The sequence below is a fragment of the Rutidosis leptorrhynchoides genome, chromosome 6 (genome assembly GCF_046630445.1).
Source record: "Rutidosis leptorrhynchoides isolate AG116_Rl617_1_P2 chromosome 6, CSIRO_AGI_Rlap_v1, whole genome shotgun sequence".
NCBI lineage: Eukaryota > Viridiplantae > Streptophyta > Magnoliopsida > Asterales > Asteraceae > Rutidosis > Rutidosis leptorrhynchoides.
The window spans coordinates 400,848,269-400,865,484 of NC_092338.1; positions in this window are offsets into that span (position 1 = coordinate 400,848,269).

A 17,216-nucleotide genomic window follows, 5' to 3' on the forward strand; every position below is an offset into this window, starting at 1 on the left:
AACACATTCCTTCTTCTTCCTTTCTTTATCGACCACCACTACCACATTTCTGTAGAATGAATCAAAAACTGCTGGAGTCGCCATATTAAACCATCACAACCACCAAACCCATCTTATTTTCTTGTTTGCAGACACATGAGCAACCAACCTCTGAGTTGTTCTTTATTTCTTCTTTCTTCTTGCAGAACTCAAACCCATCACCAGCAACCATCGTTGATCCACCACCTTTCCTTAATATTCATTCATGAATTTCTCCCTACAAATATTCAAGAACACCAGTACCGAATACTTCATGCTACGTTTGGTTACTTATCTGTTTCAACTACAAAACCACACTCTCAACAACCACCTACGATCACCTTCAAACCGTTAAACAACCATCATTTTTTTTCCGCTGTACCTGCAGCCCACACGCACATAAAAACTCATCTTGGACCTGTGATTGTTACATGTCTCCTCTTCTATTTAATCGACAAAGAAAGGTTGAATGTATTGAGCTTACAAAACAAAAGAAAAGCAATATCAACTTTGTATAAAGAATATGATAATCGGTGCTTTATCATTAAATTATGCAAGTGGATTATTATTAAATTTGATGGCCGACCAATTACAAACAACAAGTAACCCCACTTGTTATTTATGAAGTAGTTTCTTTTATTTTTTGTTTGTTGTTATTCATTTCGTCGAACTCAGTCCCAAAGAATTCAAAACAACCAACATAATGCTACTTGGACTAGTGGATTGTTAGTGGATCAGTTCATGATGAGTGGGCCGGGATTGAAATAATGGTTGGGCTACCGCATGTTAACATGTTGGGCCGAGGCTTATTCTTCTATGTGGGCCGAATTATAACCATAATAATACGGGGTGATGAATATTAGATTGATTTCGGGTTGGTAAGGTGATGGTGAATGGATTGGTAATATTAAATTGTGATATGAGTACGAAATATGTCTGTTAAGATAATGGTAAAGATGAGTGGATGATGTTTGTGTTGATACAAATATGACAAGGATATGCATATGATAAATGATACGAAGCATAATAAATAAATATATGAAATAATAAATGATTTATGATGATTATGATCACAAAATAAAGAATGACGATAAGAAATATGATGATGCTTCGGTTATGATCATGATTCTATGATAAAGATGTGTTTTGATGATGATGATGATGGCAAGTAGATGTAAAAAGATAAGATGATGATAGAATTGGAAAACAAATTAAAAGAAAATAAGCCGTGTGCTATTTCAGAAAAACAAACTAGTTCAGGTGGTTTAAGGGTGTGGATTGGGAACGAGAGGTTTCGAGTCCGAGCTTGAGCTGAGGCGTTATTTTTATTTAAAGGATCTATTCTTGAGGTAGCTATATCTATTATTACTATTTTTATTATTTTCTATTATTTTATCAAGTTTTATTATTATTATTATTATTATTATTAATTATTATTATTATTATTATTATTATTATTAGAATTATTATGATTTTTATCATAATTAGTATCAGTTTTATCATTGTTATTATAAGTATTATTAATATATCAAATAAGGATTTTCTATATAAAAATATATTTATGACATAAATTATAACTACATTAATATCAATATTACATATTATATTAAATAATATTTTAATAAGTAATAACTATACCAAAATCTGATATGATAAGTATTAATGATATGAAATATATAGAGTAAATATAAACTTATCTATAACAAGTATATTGTTAATAATAATATATATATAAACTTATACGATTACAATTTGGTGTTAATATATATACATGATATAGGTTCGTGAATCCGAGGTCAACCCTACACTTGTTAAATGACGTCATATGTATTTTTACTACAAAATACAGTATGGTGAGTTTCATTTGCTCCCTTTTTAATTGCTTTTGCAATATATATTTTTGGGCTGAGAATACATGCACTGTTTTATAACTGTTTTATGTTATGGACACAAGTAATTAAAAATATATATTCTACGTTGAGTTTTACCACTGGCATACTTCCCTGTAACTTGGTAACTACTATTTACATGAGATATTGTAAACGCGAATCCTGTTGATAGATCTATCGGGCCTGACAACCCCAACCGGACTGGACGACCAGTATTCAACGGTTGCACAGTACTTCGTTTCGGTGACTACACTTGGTACGGTGTAGTAAGATTTCATAATAAAGGGAATATGCGACGTTGATTAAATGTTAAGTATGGTTATCAAGTGCTCAACAACTTAGAATATTTTTATTAAAACGTTTATGTATATGAAATCTTGTGGTCTATTACTATTACGGAAATAATTGATTATGATAAACTAATGAACTCACCAACCTTTTGGTTGACACTTTTAAGCATGTTTATTCTCAGGTACGAATTAAGTCTTCCGCTGTGCATTTGCTCATTTTAAGGACATTATTTGGAGTTGATCATCGCAATGGGACCAAATATTGAAGACTTTGTCCAGGTGGATAAGGGCGGGTCTTTACAGGTGGTATCAGAGCGTTGGTCTTAGCGAACCAGGTCTTGCATTAGTGTGTCTAACTAGGAGTTGTTAGGATGCATTAATGAGTCTGGACTTCGACCTTAGCTGCATGTTATAAGTATTGTATATCATTTCTAGTGGAAAATTACCTGCTTATTATTCCTAAGTCTAGACATGACTTCCTGCACTTATTTGGTAGACAGTGTATAGATAAATTCATATCCTAGCATATCTGTTACTGTAAACTTTGCTTGACACGTTTCCTAATTCCCTCCGAAATCTACGGGATCTCCTGTACTATATCTAGGTATTCTATGCAATTAGAATATCATCCGATATCTGAAAATCTTTTCATATCGAAAAATCCTTTATTCACTCGTACGCAATGGAACTCACCACTAGTTCAAGTCCCTCGGATTCCGATATGAAATTCCACCTAAGCTCCGAAAGCAGTGTCACCAGAATGAGTCAACCAATCAGCCATCCCCAATTCATCTAATGGGTTCGTAGTTGACTTAACCAATGGAGTCAAGAAGAAGGCGATCCTTTTCACCCACCAACCTGCATCCTCGGCGAAGCACCTGAAGCACTTACCGTTGAACCTATCTGAAACACCCTTTTTAGCCTCACCTCCAGGGTAACTCATCACGATTATCTTCTATCTTTAATTCTAAACCTTTTTCATTCGCTCGTTCCTACCGACAATCATCCCGGAGTAATAAGTCAACAAGCTTTGCGCTCGGGTAGTGGCTTTGGAGAATATGGTGCAAAACTTACCAGCTTCAGCAGCATCACCGGCACCAACAGTACCGCCAACATCAGCACCAGTACCACCAACAACCCAAGTTTCAACATCACATGTCTCAACATCTCCTTCTATACCTCGAGTATAACCATCGTTCTACATATCGTTCAACATCAATTATCTTCGTTCTACGTATCGTTATACCCCATTTATCTTCATCCAACACGTCAATTATGTAATCTCTAATGTTTTAGAGATTATGTACTCTAGTTCTAACCGTAAATCAAATGAGATTAATATCATATTAACTCATTAAATCCATGATTAGATCTGAAGAAAATATATATGTATGTATATTTTCATAAAGATTGTAATTAAAAATTCTTTTGTACAAACTGTTAATGATGAGAATATTTTAATGGGTAGGTAATACCCGAGGAATATTTAGATTTCACATTAATAAGTTACACTGTACATTCTTCGAATCTGATTCAACAGTCATTTACTATCCTACTTACATCCACAGATATATGTATCCGTTCACCGCAGAACAACCATTTTCATTCAATTTCATATTTGGATTTTGACCTATCAGAATCCAACAAGTGGCATAATGAATAAAACATTGGACAAAATAAAATTTGTTAGAAACAAACGAATTAACTAATTGAAATTTTGTTAAGAATCCACGCTAACTGTTCCTAGCTAACTGTTCCTAGCTAACTGGTTACATTTTATTTATCGTAATTTAATTATCGCAATTTATATTCTCGCAATTTACATTCTCGCAATTTACATTCTCGCAATTTACATTCTCGCAATTTTATTTATCGTCATTTAATTTCTGTATTTATTTTACGCACTTTAAATAACGGGACACGTATACAAGGTTTCGACATATCATATTGACCCATCTATATATTTATCTTGGAACAACCATAGACACTCTATATGCAAATGATGGAGTTAGCTATACAGGGTTGAGGTTGATTCCAAAATATATATATAGTTTGAGTTGTGATCGATACTAAGACCGGTACACGGGTCACGATACGTATTAATTAATTTGAATGTTATATATTAAACTATATATGAACTATTGGACTATTGAACTATTGGACTACTAACTTTGGACAATTAAAATGAATTAAAATATTGATTATAATATATGAAACTAAATAATTCTTCAAGTTTGCCACTTGATTTCATCTTAAACCTCATTTGAATCCTGACGATTCCAATCCATGTTCAAATCTTTCATGATTCTTGAAAACACCTCGATCGAAAGGATGGACCATCCGCACTTCATCTACGGAAGAAAAGATTTATGCATATAGTTATGCATCTGAAAAACTCTCGAAACCTGAGTAAACGTTTAACACATAGCTGTGTTAATTCCTTTGGCGTTATTATTACCCAAAATAACTATGCAATTCCTTTCCAAATTAGCCAAATTTTGTCACAGCTCCAACAAGACAACTTCGACTTTTCGTTCGAAATAATCATATTATAACTTTGATATATATGCGTGCTCTTTTATTGTTACCGTGGAACCTTTCATATTCCATCATATTACCATCAGCGTTTAATCATCTAAAAACACAATTCTCCTGAAATTACCTCGAATTGATAACCGATGATTCAGATATCGTAGCATTAAATGCAGAGGAAACAGAAAAATCGTAGATGGTCTGAACGGCCAAGAGCTTGATGATGAAGTATGGAATGTTAGAAATGCTCGATAGAAAAATTTGGTACTGAAAAACAGATTGAGCTAACCATAAAGGAAACCAAGGAGAAATACAAGTAACATACCCTAAATTCATAGAACCCAGATAAATCTGGATCCGATGAAATATTTAGAGAATATCTTGCTCCAAAGTTATATTAAAATCTTGCGGAAAATTTTTCTTCATCAACCTTCGAACTTACAAATTCCAAAATATCATCATAAATATCTTCGATATTTCTGAGGATATTTTCATAAATACTCTTGTCCAAAATTATCTACCTCTTCGTGTTTTCAGTATTCCATTATATTGGAAACTTCTGTAAAATCTAAATATAAATTATGAATGTATTGTGGAGAAGTGTTGGGAATTGAAGCATGGGTTAGTATAATATAATGACGCTTGGCCAACGTGATTATATTACAGTAAGTCATGCTGAGTTTCTAATGAAATGTGATGATGGTTCAAAGTAGATTATACCATCATCATGTGTCGTGTTACATAATTCTTTCATCCTACATAACCTCCGAACATATCAAGAAGAATATATTCTTGATAGTTCTATCTTCAGTAATTTTGATAAATTTGAAAATCAAATCGTACTATCACGTTCCTTTCTGCTTAGAACATTATAATCATTCGAAATTCTATATCTACAAATTCTGGACCATTATTCGCTTGACTTGAAGTCGGGAAGAGAAAACAAAAGCATAGAGCTTCAAAATATAAGGGAGAATATACAGCCCGATAACAACGCATAAATTACAAACCTTGTATGTTAATGTTTATCGCAACATAAAGACACGGGAGAATTAAAAACACTATAACCCCAAAGGTGAAGTAGAAGAAAGTAGATTCCTCTGGTGGAAGTTGAAAAAGGAGAATGAATGTTGCGATAGTAAGGATGAGGACAACGATCAGGATTGGATTAAGCATTTTCACAATGGTTTGAAAGTATGGATCGAGAAGAAAGAATTGGAGTGGTGAAAATAATAGAACGAAAGAAGTTCATTGATAGAGAAGATACCAGACAAAGCAATCGAGACAGATAATTGTATTAAATTAAAGAGATCTTAATTTACATAAATCCCGAAGAATCAGATCTTATAGATTTCCAAGATTTTCTCTGAATCCCTTGAATTCCGGAATTCAACCATGACTACGTCAAAAGTTATGATGAAACTTGTCTTTCTCATTTCACTCTTTTGTGATAGCTTCAATCGTACGCTTCGAATAATCGAATTATTTTATCTGCATTACTCAATGATGATAAAATTCTATTTATCAACTCATATTCATCATGAAAACATTTTTAATGTTAGCCAGGACCATCTCAATCAAATTTCGGGACGAAATTTCTTTAACGGGTAGGTACTGTGACGACCCGGAAATTTTCGACCAAATTTAAACTTAATCTTTATATGATTTCGACACGATAAGTAAAGTCTGTAATGTTGAGTCTCGAAAACTTTGGAACTATTACATGAATGCATTTGCCCTTTTGACCATTCCCGATGATTCACGAACAATTATTTGTAAATAAATATATATGTATATATATATACAAATGTATGTATTGGAAATAATAAAAGATAATTGATCATTAGAATTAAATAGGTAAAATAAAATACAAGAAAAGAAAACTTTTATAAATCTACGAATAGATATATATGATTTTCTGTAATAATTATTATCATATGGATATTGAAATATATATATATATATATATATATATATATATATATATATATATATATAAATTATAAATATTATATGTTTAAATTATTTCTATGATGAGAGAATATTATAATATACAAAACTTATATATAAATATATATATAAGACAATTACATCTTCACATCTAATATGTATACACATATTATATAAAGTATTTATAATAAATATAAAACACATGCTATCATATAATATATATTGCATAATTATAATATATAATCTTAACATATTAAGTGTAATTACAAGTTAAAAATGTAATACTAATATTATCAGTACTTTCATTAATATTAGTAATAACAATATTAACATTAAAGTCAGTATTAGTTATATTAGTGAAAGTTAATACATTTAAGTTGTTTATATTATCATGAAACATGAATAATAATAATATCACTATTATTAGTATTGTTATTATAAATAATATTAGCATTATTATAATTAGTATTATTGTTATTAATAATATTATTGACATACATTTTTATTGATTATTATCAATATCATTAGTAATAATATTAATATTATTACTAATATAATATTATAAATTTGTATTACCATTATTTATAATATTAAGAGTATTATTACTATAGTTATATTTATCAATAAGATTAATTATAACTTATAAATATAATTATATAAATAAAAGAGGTATGCATATGTGGATATAGAGATAAATACAGGAAATTTTATAATTAGTTGTAAATCGCTTTCAGCCTTTTGATTTATGATTCTCCTGTCTCTAACTCGTACCAATCAAGGATTTAATTTCTGAATGAATCCAAATTCAGTTATGGATCGACCTCAGTGTTATTTTTATAATTATATATTCTTATCTGCTTTACATTATCTTTGTTCTTTACTCCATGTCTCGAATAACCTGTCAATGTCTTTAAATTCTAATATAACCAACTAATATATGTATAATAGGTATACGATATAGTTATACATAAAACACATTCCTTCTTCTTCCTTTCTTTATCGACCACCACTACCACATTTCTGTAGAATGAATCAAAAACCGCTGGAGTCGCCATATTAAACCATCACAACCACCAAACCCATCTTATTTTCTTGTTTGCAGACACATGAGCAACCAACCTCTGAGTTGTTCTCTATTTCTTCTTTCTTCTTGTAGAACTCAAACCCATCACCAGCAACCATCGTTGATCCACCACCTTTCCTTAATAATCATTCATGAATTTCTACCTACAAATATTCAAGAACACCACTACTGAATACTTCATGCTACGTTTGGTTACTTATCTGTTTCAACTACAAAACCACACTCTCAACAACCACCTACGATCACCTTCAAACCGTTAAACAACCATCATTTTTTTTCCGCTGTACCTGCAGCCCACACGCACATAAAAACTCATCTTGGACCTGTGATTGTTACATGTCTCCTCTTCTATTTAATCGACAAAGAAAGGTTGAATGTATTGAGCTTACAAAACAAAAGAAAAGCAATATCAACTTTGTATAAAGAATATGATAATCGGTGCTTTATCATTAAATTATGCAAGTGGATTATTATTAAATTTGATGGCCGACCAATTACAAACAACAAGTAACCCCACTTGTTATTTATGAAGTAGTTTCTTTTATTTTTTGTTTGTTGTTATTCATTTCGTCGAACTCAGTCCCAAAGAAATCAAAACAACCAACATAATGCTACTTGGACTAGTGGACTGTTAGTGGATCGGTTCATGATGAGTGGGCCGGGATTGAAATAATGGTTGGGCTACCACATGTTAACATGTTGGGCCGAGGCTTATTCTTCTATGTGGGCCGAATTATAACCATAATAATACGGGGTGATGAATATTAGATTGATTTCGGGTTGGTAAGGTGATGGTGAATGGATTGGTAATATTAAATTGTGATATGAGTACGAAATATGTCTGTTAAGATAATGGTAAAGATGAGTGGATGATGTTTGTGTTGATACAAATATGACAAGGATATGCATATGATAAATGATACGAAGCATAATAAATAAATATATGAAATAATAAATGATTTATGATGATTATGATCACAAAATAAAGAATGACGATAAGAAATATGATGATGCTTCGGTTATGATCATGATTCTATGATAAAGATGTGTTTTGATGATGATGATGATGGCAAGTAGATGTAAAAATATAAGATGATGATAGAATTGGAAAACAAATTAAAAGAAAATAAGCCGTGTGCTATTTCAGAAAAACAAACTAGTTCAGGTGGTTTAAGGGTGTGGATTGGGAACGAGAGGTTTCGGATTCGAGCTTGAGCTGAGGCGTTATTTTTATTTAAAGGATCTATTCTTGAGGTAGCTATATCTATTATTACTATTTTTATTATTTTCTATTATTTTATCAAGTTTTTATTATTATTATTATTATTATTATTATTATTATTATTATTATTATTATTATTATTATTATTATTATTATTATTATTATTAATTATTATTATTATTATTATTATTATTATTATTAATTATTATTATTATTATTATTATTATTATTATTATTATTATTATTATTATTATGATTTTTATCATAATTAGTATCAGTTTTATCATTGTTATTATAAGTATTATTAATATATCAAATAAAGATTTTCTATATAAAAATATATTTATGACATAAAATATAACTACATTAATATCAATATTACATATTATATTAAATAATATTTTAATAAGTAATAACTATACCAAAATCTGATATGATAAGTATTAATGATATGAAATATATAGAGTAAATATAAACTTATCTATAACAAGTATATTGTTAATAATAATATATATATAAACTTATACGATTACAATTTGGTGTTAATATATATACATGATATAGGTTCGTGAATCCGAGGTCAACCCTACACTTGTTAAATGACGTCATATGTATTTTTACTACAAAATACAGTATGGTGAGTTTCATTTGCTCCCTTTTTAATTGCTTTTGCAATATATATTTTTGGGCTGAGAATACATGCACTGTTTTATAACTGTTTTATGTTATGGACACAAGTAATTAAAAATATATATTCTACGTTGAGTTGTACCACTGGCATACTTCCCTGTAACTTGGTAACTACTATTTACATGAGATATTGTAAACGCGAATCCTGTTGATAGATCTATCGGGCCTGACAACCCCAACCGGACTGGACGACCAGTATTCAACGGTTGCACAGTACTTCATTTCGGTGACTACACTTGGTACGGTGTAGTAAGATTTTATAATAAAGGGAATATGCGACGTTGATTAAATGTTAAGTATGGTTATCAAGTGCTCAACAACTTAGAATATTTTTATTGAAACGTTTATGTATATGAAATCTTGTGGTCTATTACTATTACGGAAATAATTGATTATGATAAACTAATGAACTCACCAACCTTTTGGTTGACACTTTTAAGCATGTTTATTCTCAGGTACGAATTAAGTCTTCCGCTGTGCATTTGCTCATTTTAAGGACATTATTTGGAGTTGATCATCGCAATGGGACCAAATATTGAAGACTTCGTCCAGGTGGATAAGGGCGGGTCTTTACAGAATATATGGTGTTATGACCTAGTTAATCGTATGAAATGATTATATTATTTATTGGATATGTATATTAACTTTGTTTGTGTTGTTCTCAGGTTATAAGGACAAGGAGGAAGCTCAGAAATAATAACTGAGCAGTTGCTGGTAATTGGTGAGTGGGACTATCTCCGGATAGAGTTTAGTAGCATATCATGCTACTGTGGTTGACTCTTTTACCATGCATAGTGTAGAAATTGCCATGTTAGAATAATATAGTATGCCTGATGTTGTATGTGATTTATGTGTACATTGTGTGAATGGCACCAGTCGGGCCTAGGGAGACTGGGGACTCGAAACGTTGCCTTGGAGAGGTTATAGTCCATATGAGATCAACCGTGCCTAGGGGAGGTTGGGTCCATAGGCTACTAATTGTGGAGTATAGTGTGAACGATGCATCACCTGCATCTGAATAACTATACTGCGAATTGAGTAGCAGGGACTATCGGTAGACTCAAGTCCGATCAGCTAGGAGTCGTGTGCTCGTACAAGCCGCCGATCCTCGTATTGTCTTATTGTATGCTAGTTGGTAGTTAGAATGTGTTGTTGTTAGTATATAGCTTGTATGTGACTTAAGCTATATCTGTTAGATAGATTCCATTCACTTAGCGGTGCGCTAATCCCCCACATAATTACCCCTTGTAGGTTTAGGTACTGCTAGTTGGGATGGGTGCTGATGCAGAAGACATGTTTGACAACCCTACTCTGATGTGGACTTTTGTTTAAATCATGTTTTGTAATAACGTAACACCGTTGTGCAAACTTAAACTTAATTACTCTGATTAATGTAATGACGCGACTTATAGTGTGTTTGTTAATAAAGTCTTCCGCTGTGTTTTAAATTTTTTTTTTGCCTGTGTTACAAGTTGGTATCCGAGCATGGTTTGGTAGCAAATACATGCGCGTATTTTGTTCCCAAACCCTGAGGCAAGTCAAACATGTCTGTGGGAGTGGGGGCTAAGTGAAAATAGGATTTATGTGTGTTAGTTGTGATTGAACTAACTGTTATCCACTAAGCTTTTGTGTGAGATGTTTTGTAGCACAGGTGTGGCTGATAGAAACGCAACTGGCCCCTCCAACTCCGGAACATTCAGAGCACCAGAAGAGGGTGGTGAGTCAGATGATGATCAGAGTAGTTACATCCTTCAGTTAGAAAGCAAGCTAAAAGAGGCCGAGGACAAAATTAATGAGCTTGAATTGGCGAGGCATTCTGGAAATGATGATACACCACCTGGATTCCCAACCGCGCAATCCCAAATGATACCTAATATGCCCCAGAACCAGTTTCAGAATCAAATACCTAACCAATATTATATGCCACCACAAAACACCTTTACTTACCAAAATCCCATGATGATGAATCCATACCAAATGCAAATGTTCCAACAACCTTACATGCAACCATCCAAAAGGTGGACTTATAAAAATTTTCGTGATTGCAAACCCTCCGAGTTCTCTGGAAGTACTGATCCGACTGTAACTCTCAATTGGTTGCGAGAAGTTGAAAGGGTATTTGAAGCGTGTCAGTGTGAACCCGAGCTGAAGGTAACAAATGCTAGTAGACTGTTGAAAGGTAGGGCTATGATTTGGTGGGATTCTTTGATTTTCAGTATACCGAAAGAGCAAGTGAGTATGATCACATGGGAGCAGTTTTATGGGAAGGTGTGTGAAAAGTATTGTAATCCGTTTGATATGAACCGAATCAAGACTGAGTTTCTTGAAATGAAGATGACACCTCAAATGATGATCGATGAGGTAGTAGAGAAGTTTATGGATAAACTGAGGTTTGTATAACAATGGGTTCCAGACGAAGCATCTCGTATTCAGCATTTTGTTAATATTATTCTGCCAGTGTATCGAACTTTTGTTTGAACAGCTACATCGTTGTCTCAAGCTGTTGTGATGGCTAAGATGGTAGAAAGTGATATTCAGACCGCCAGAAACAGAATGTTTGATAATGTGCTACAATAAGGTGGGCAAGTATCTGGTCAATCAGGATCTAAATCCAAGAAGTCTAGTGGGTTTAAATCGAAGGGTAAAAGTGGTCAGAGTAGTACTGGATCTGGATCAGGTAAAGGGAATTGGTGTCACACGTGTCGATCTTTTCACAGTGGTCAATGTTCTGAGGCTACAAGAAGATGCTTAAAGTGTGGTGTTGTTGGGCATGAGTCTTCAGCATGTCCGTATCCGAATAGTGTATGTTGGACTTGTCACAAACCAGGGCATCGATGTAGTGACCCGAACTTTCCCATGTTTATATATATATTAAATGAAATTGTTATTTACATGATTAAGTGTTTCCAACATGTTAAGCAATCAAACTTGTTAAGACTTGATTAATTGAAATAGGTTTCATATAGACAATTGACCACCCAAGTTGACCGGTGATTCACGAACGTTAAAACTTGTAAAAACTATACGATGACATATATATGGTTATATATATAGTTAACATGATTTTATTATAAGTATGTATCTCATTAGGTATTTTAACAATGAGTTATATACATAAAAATGAGACTATTAATTTAAGAAACTCGAAAACGATATATATAACGATTATCGTTATAACAACGTCTTACTAGGTACATATGAATCATATTAAGATATTGATACACTTGGTTAATTATGTTAAATGATAAGTAAATATATTATTAAGTTTATTAACAATGAAATACATATGTAAAAATAAGACTACTAACTTAATGATTTCGAAACGAGACATATATGTAACGATTATCGTTGTAACGACATTTAACTGTATATATATCATACTAAGATATATTATATATCATAATATCATGATAATATAACAATTTAACATCTCATTTATTATAATAAATAATGGGTTAACAACATTCAACAAGATCGTTAACCTAAAGGTTTCAAAACAACATTTACATGTAACGACTAACGATGACTTAACGACTCAGTTAAAATGTATATACATGTAGTGTTTTAATATGTATTCATACACTTTTGAAAGACTTCAAGACACTTATCAAAATACTTCTACTTAACAAAAATGCTTACAATTACATCCTCGTTCAGTTTCATCAACAATTCTACTCGTATGCACCCGTATTCGTACTCGTACAATACATAGCTTTTAGATGTATGTACTATTGGTATATACACTCCAATGATCAGCTCTTAGCAGCCCATGTGAGTCACCTAACACATGTGGGAACCATCATTTGACAACTAGCATGAAATATCTCATAAAATTACAAAAATATGAGTAATCATTCATGACTTATTTACATGAAAACAAAATTACATATCCTTTATATCTAATCCATACACCAATGACTAAAAACACCTACAAACACTTTCATTCTTCAATTTTCTTCATCTAATTGATCTCTCTCAAGTTCTATCTTCAAGTTCTAAGTGTTCTTCATAAATTCCAAAAGTTCTAGTTTCATAAAATCAAGAATACTTCCAAGATTGCAAGTTTACTTCCAAGTTTTCTAAATCCATTCCAAGTAATCATCCAAAATCAAGAAATCTTTGTTACTTACAGTAGGTTATCTTTCTAATACAAGGTAATAATCATATTCAAACTTTAATTCAATTTCTATAACTATAACAATCTTATTTCGAGTGGAAATCTTACTTGAAATTGTTTTCGTGTCATGATTCTGCTTCAAGAACTTTCAAGCCATCCAAGGATCCTTTGAAAGTAGATCTATTTTTCTCATTTCCAGTAGGTTTATCCAAGGAACTTGAGGTAGTAATGATGTTCATAACATCATTCTATTCATACATATAAAGCTATCTTATTCGAAGGTTTAAACTTGTAATCACTAGAACATAGTTTAGTTAATTCTAAACTTGTTCGCAAATAAAAGTTAATCCTTCTAACTTGACTTTTAAAATCAACTAAACACATGTTCTATATCTATATGATATGCTAACTTAATGATTTAAAACCTGGAAACACGAAAAACACCGTAAAACCGAATTTACGCCGTCGTAGTAACACCGCGGGCTGTTTTGGGTTAGTTAATTAAAAACTATGATAAACTTTGATTTAAAAGTTGTTATTCTGGGAAAATGATTTTTATTATGAACATGAAACTATATCCAAAAATTATGGTTAAACTCAAAGTGGAAGTATGTTTTCTAAAATGGTCATCTAGACTACCTTTACAAAAACGACTTGTAACTTATTTTTACGACTATAAACCTATACTTTTTCTGTTTAGATTCATAAAATATAGTTCAATATGAAACCATAGCAATTTGATTCACTCAAAACGGATTTAAAATGAAGAAGTTATGGGTAAAACAAGATTGGATAATTTTTTTCATTTTAGCTACGTGAAAATTGGTAACAAATCTATTCCAACCATAACTTAATCAACTTGTATTGTATATTATGTAATCTTGAGATACCATATACACGTATACAATGTTTCGACCTATCATGTCGACACATCTATATATATTTCGGAACAACCATAGACACTCTATATGTGAATGTTGGAGTTAGCTATACAGGGTTGAGGTTGATTCCAAAATATATATAGTTTGAGTTGTGATCAATACTGAGATACGTATACACTGGGTCGTGGATTGATTCAAGATAATATTTATCGATTTATTTCTGTACATCTAACTGTGGACAACTAGTTGTAGGTTACTAACGAGGACAGCTGACTTAATAAACTTAAAACATCAAAATATATTAAAAGTGTTGTAAATATATTTTGAACATACTTTGATATATATGTATATATTGTTATACGTTCATGAATCAACCAGTGGCCAAGTCTTACTTCCCAACGAAGTAAAAATCTGTGAAAGTGAGTTATAGTCCCACTTTTAAAATCTAATATTTTTGGGATGAGAATACATGCAGGTTTTATAAATGATTTACAAAATAGACACAAGTACGTGAAACTACATTCTATGGTTGAATTATTGAAATCGAATATGCCCCTTTTTATTAAGTCTGGTAATCTAAGAATTAGGGAACAGACACCCTAATTGACGCGAATCCTAAAGATAGATCTATTGGGCCTAACAAACCCCATCCAAAGTACCGGATGCTTTAGTACTTCGAAATTTATATCATATCTGAAGGGTGTCCCGGAATGATGGGGATATTCTTATATATGCATCTTGTTAATGTCGGTTACCAGGTGTTCACCATATGAATGATTTTTATCTCTATGTATGGGATGTGTATTGAAATATGAAATCTTGTGGTCTATTGTTACGATTTGATATATATATAGGTTAAACCTATAACTCACCAACATTTTTGTTGACGTTTAAAGCATGTTTATTCTCAGGTGAATACTAAGAGCTTCCGCTGTTGCATACTAAAATAAGGACAAGATTTGGAGTCCATGTTTGTATGATATTGTGTAAAAACTGCATTCAAGAAACTGATTTCCATGTAACATATTTGTATTGTAAACCATTATGTAATGGTCGTGTGTAAACAGGATATTTTAGATTATCATTATTTGATAATCTACGTAAAGCTTTTTAAACCTTTATTTATGAAATAAAGGTTATGGTTTGTTTTAAAAATGAATGCAGTCTTTGAAAAACGTCTCATATAGAGGTCAAAACCTCGCAACGAAATCAATTAATATGGAACGTTTTTAATCAATAAGAATGGGACATTTCAGTTGGTATCCGAGCGTTGGTCTTAGAGAACCAGAAAATTTGCATTAGTGTGTCTTATCGAGTTTGTTAGGATGCATTAGTGAGTCTGGACTTTGACCGTGTTTTCTTTAAAAATGATTGCTTAATATTTTTGTTGGAAACTATATATTATTAACATGTATATATTATGTGATATATTAATCTCTTAACATGTTTGATATTGTATGATAGATGTCTACCTCTAGCACAAATCCCATTGACTCACCTAATAATAACGAAGAGTCGAATATATATTGGACTGATTCACAAGTTCCCGAAGAAGAACCGGAAGAAGAATCAGAACCAGAAGAAGAATCAGAACCGGAAGAGGAGGAACCGGAGGAGGAAATAGAACCGGTGGGGGAAATAATAAAACGGTTAAGTAAAAGAAAATCCTCAACCAACCGACCAAAGTTAATTATGGTCAACGGTGTTTCCGCCAAGGAAGCAAAATATTGGGAGGATTACCAATTCTCCGATGAATCGGATCCCGACGAGGATTCCGATGATGTTATAGAAATTACCCCAACTGAATTTAAAAAGGCAAAAGAGAACAATAAGGGAAAGGGCATAAAAATAGAGAAATCTGATTCCAACCCCGATGAACTTTATATGTATCGTCAACACCCGTATTTCTTAAGTTGTGACAATAACCCGGGAACCTCTAAACCACCAGGTTTTTCTAAACCAATGTGGAAAACGACGGCTCGTATTAGGGGAACATCATATATCCCTAGAAACTTGTCAAAACGAACCAAAACCGAAGAAGGAGAAACGAGCGAGTCGGAATAAGATAGTTGTATTCGTGTGGTGTAATATATGTAATATAGTGTTCTTATGCTTTATGATATATGTAAAAATTGCTTGTATTAATAAGTATTTTTTTTATGAATCTAACTCTTGTCTATTTTACAGTATAAAAACACAAAATGGATAGACAACCCAATATTTTAAGAGACCTACCCGGAGACATGATTGATGAAATCTTGTCTAGAGTCAGTCAGAATTCCTCGGCATAACTATTTAAGGCGAGATCAGTTTGTAAGACATTCGAAGAACGTTCCAAGAATTCCTTGGTTTATAAAAGGCTTTCGTTCGAAAGATGGGGAATATCACATTGGGAAATCCATAAGTTACGATGTGTTTACTTTAACGCATATATTGCGGGGAACCCAAATGCTATTTTACGCAACGGGTTAAGAAATTATTTTGACTCAATATATCTGAATATAGGACTTCGTGATTTAGAAAAAGCGGCTAACATGCAACAT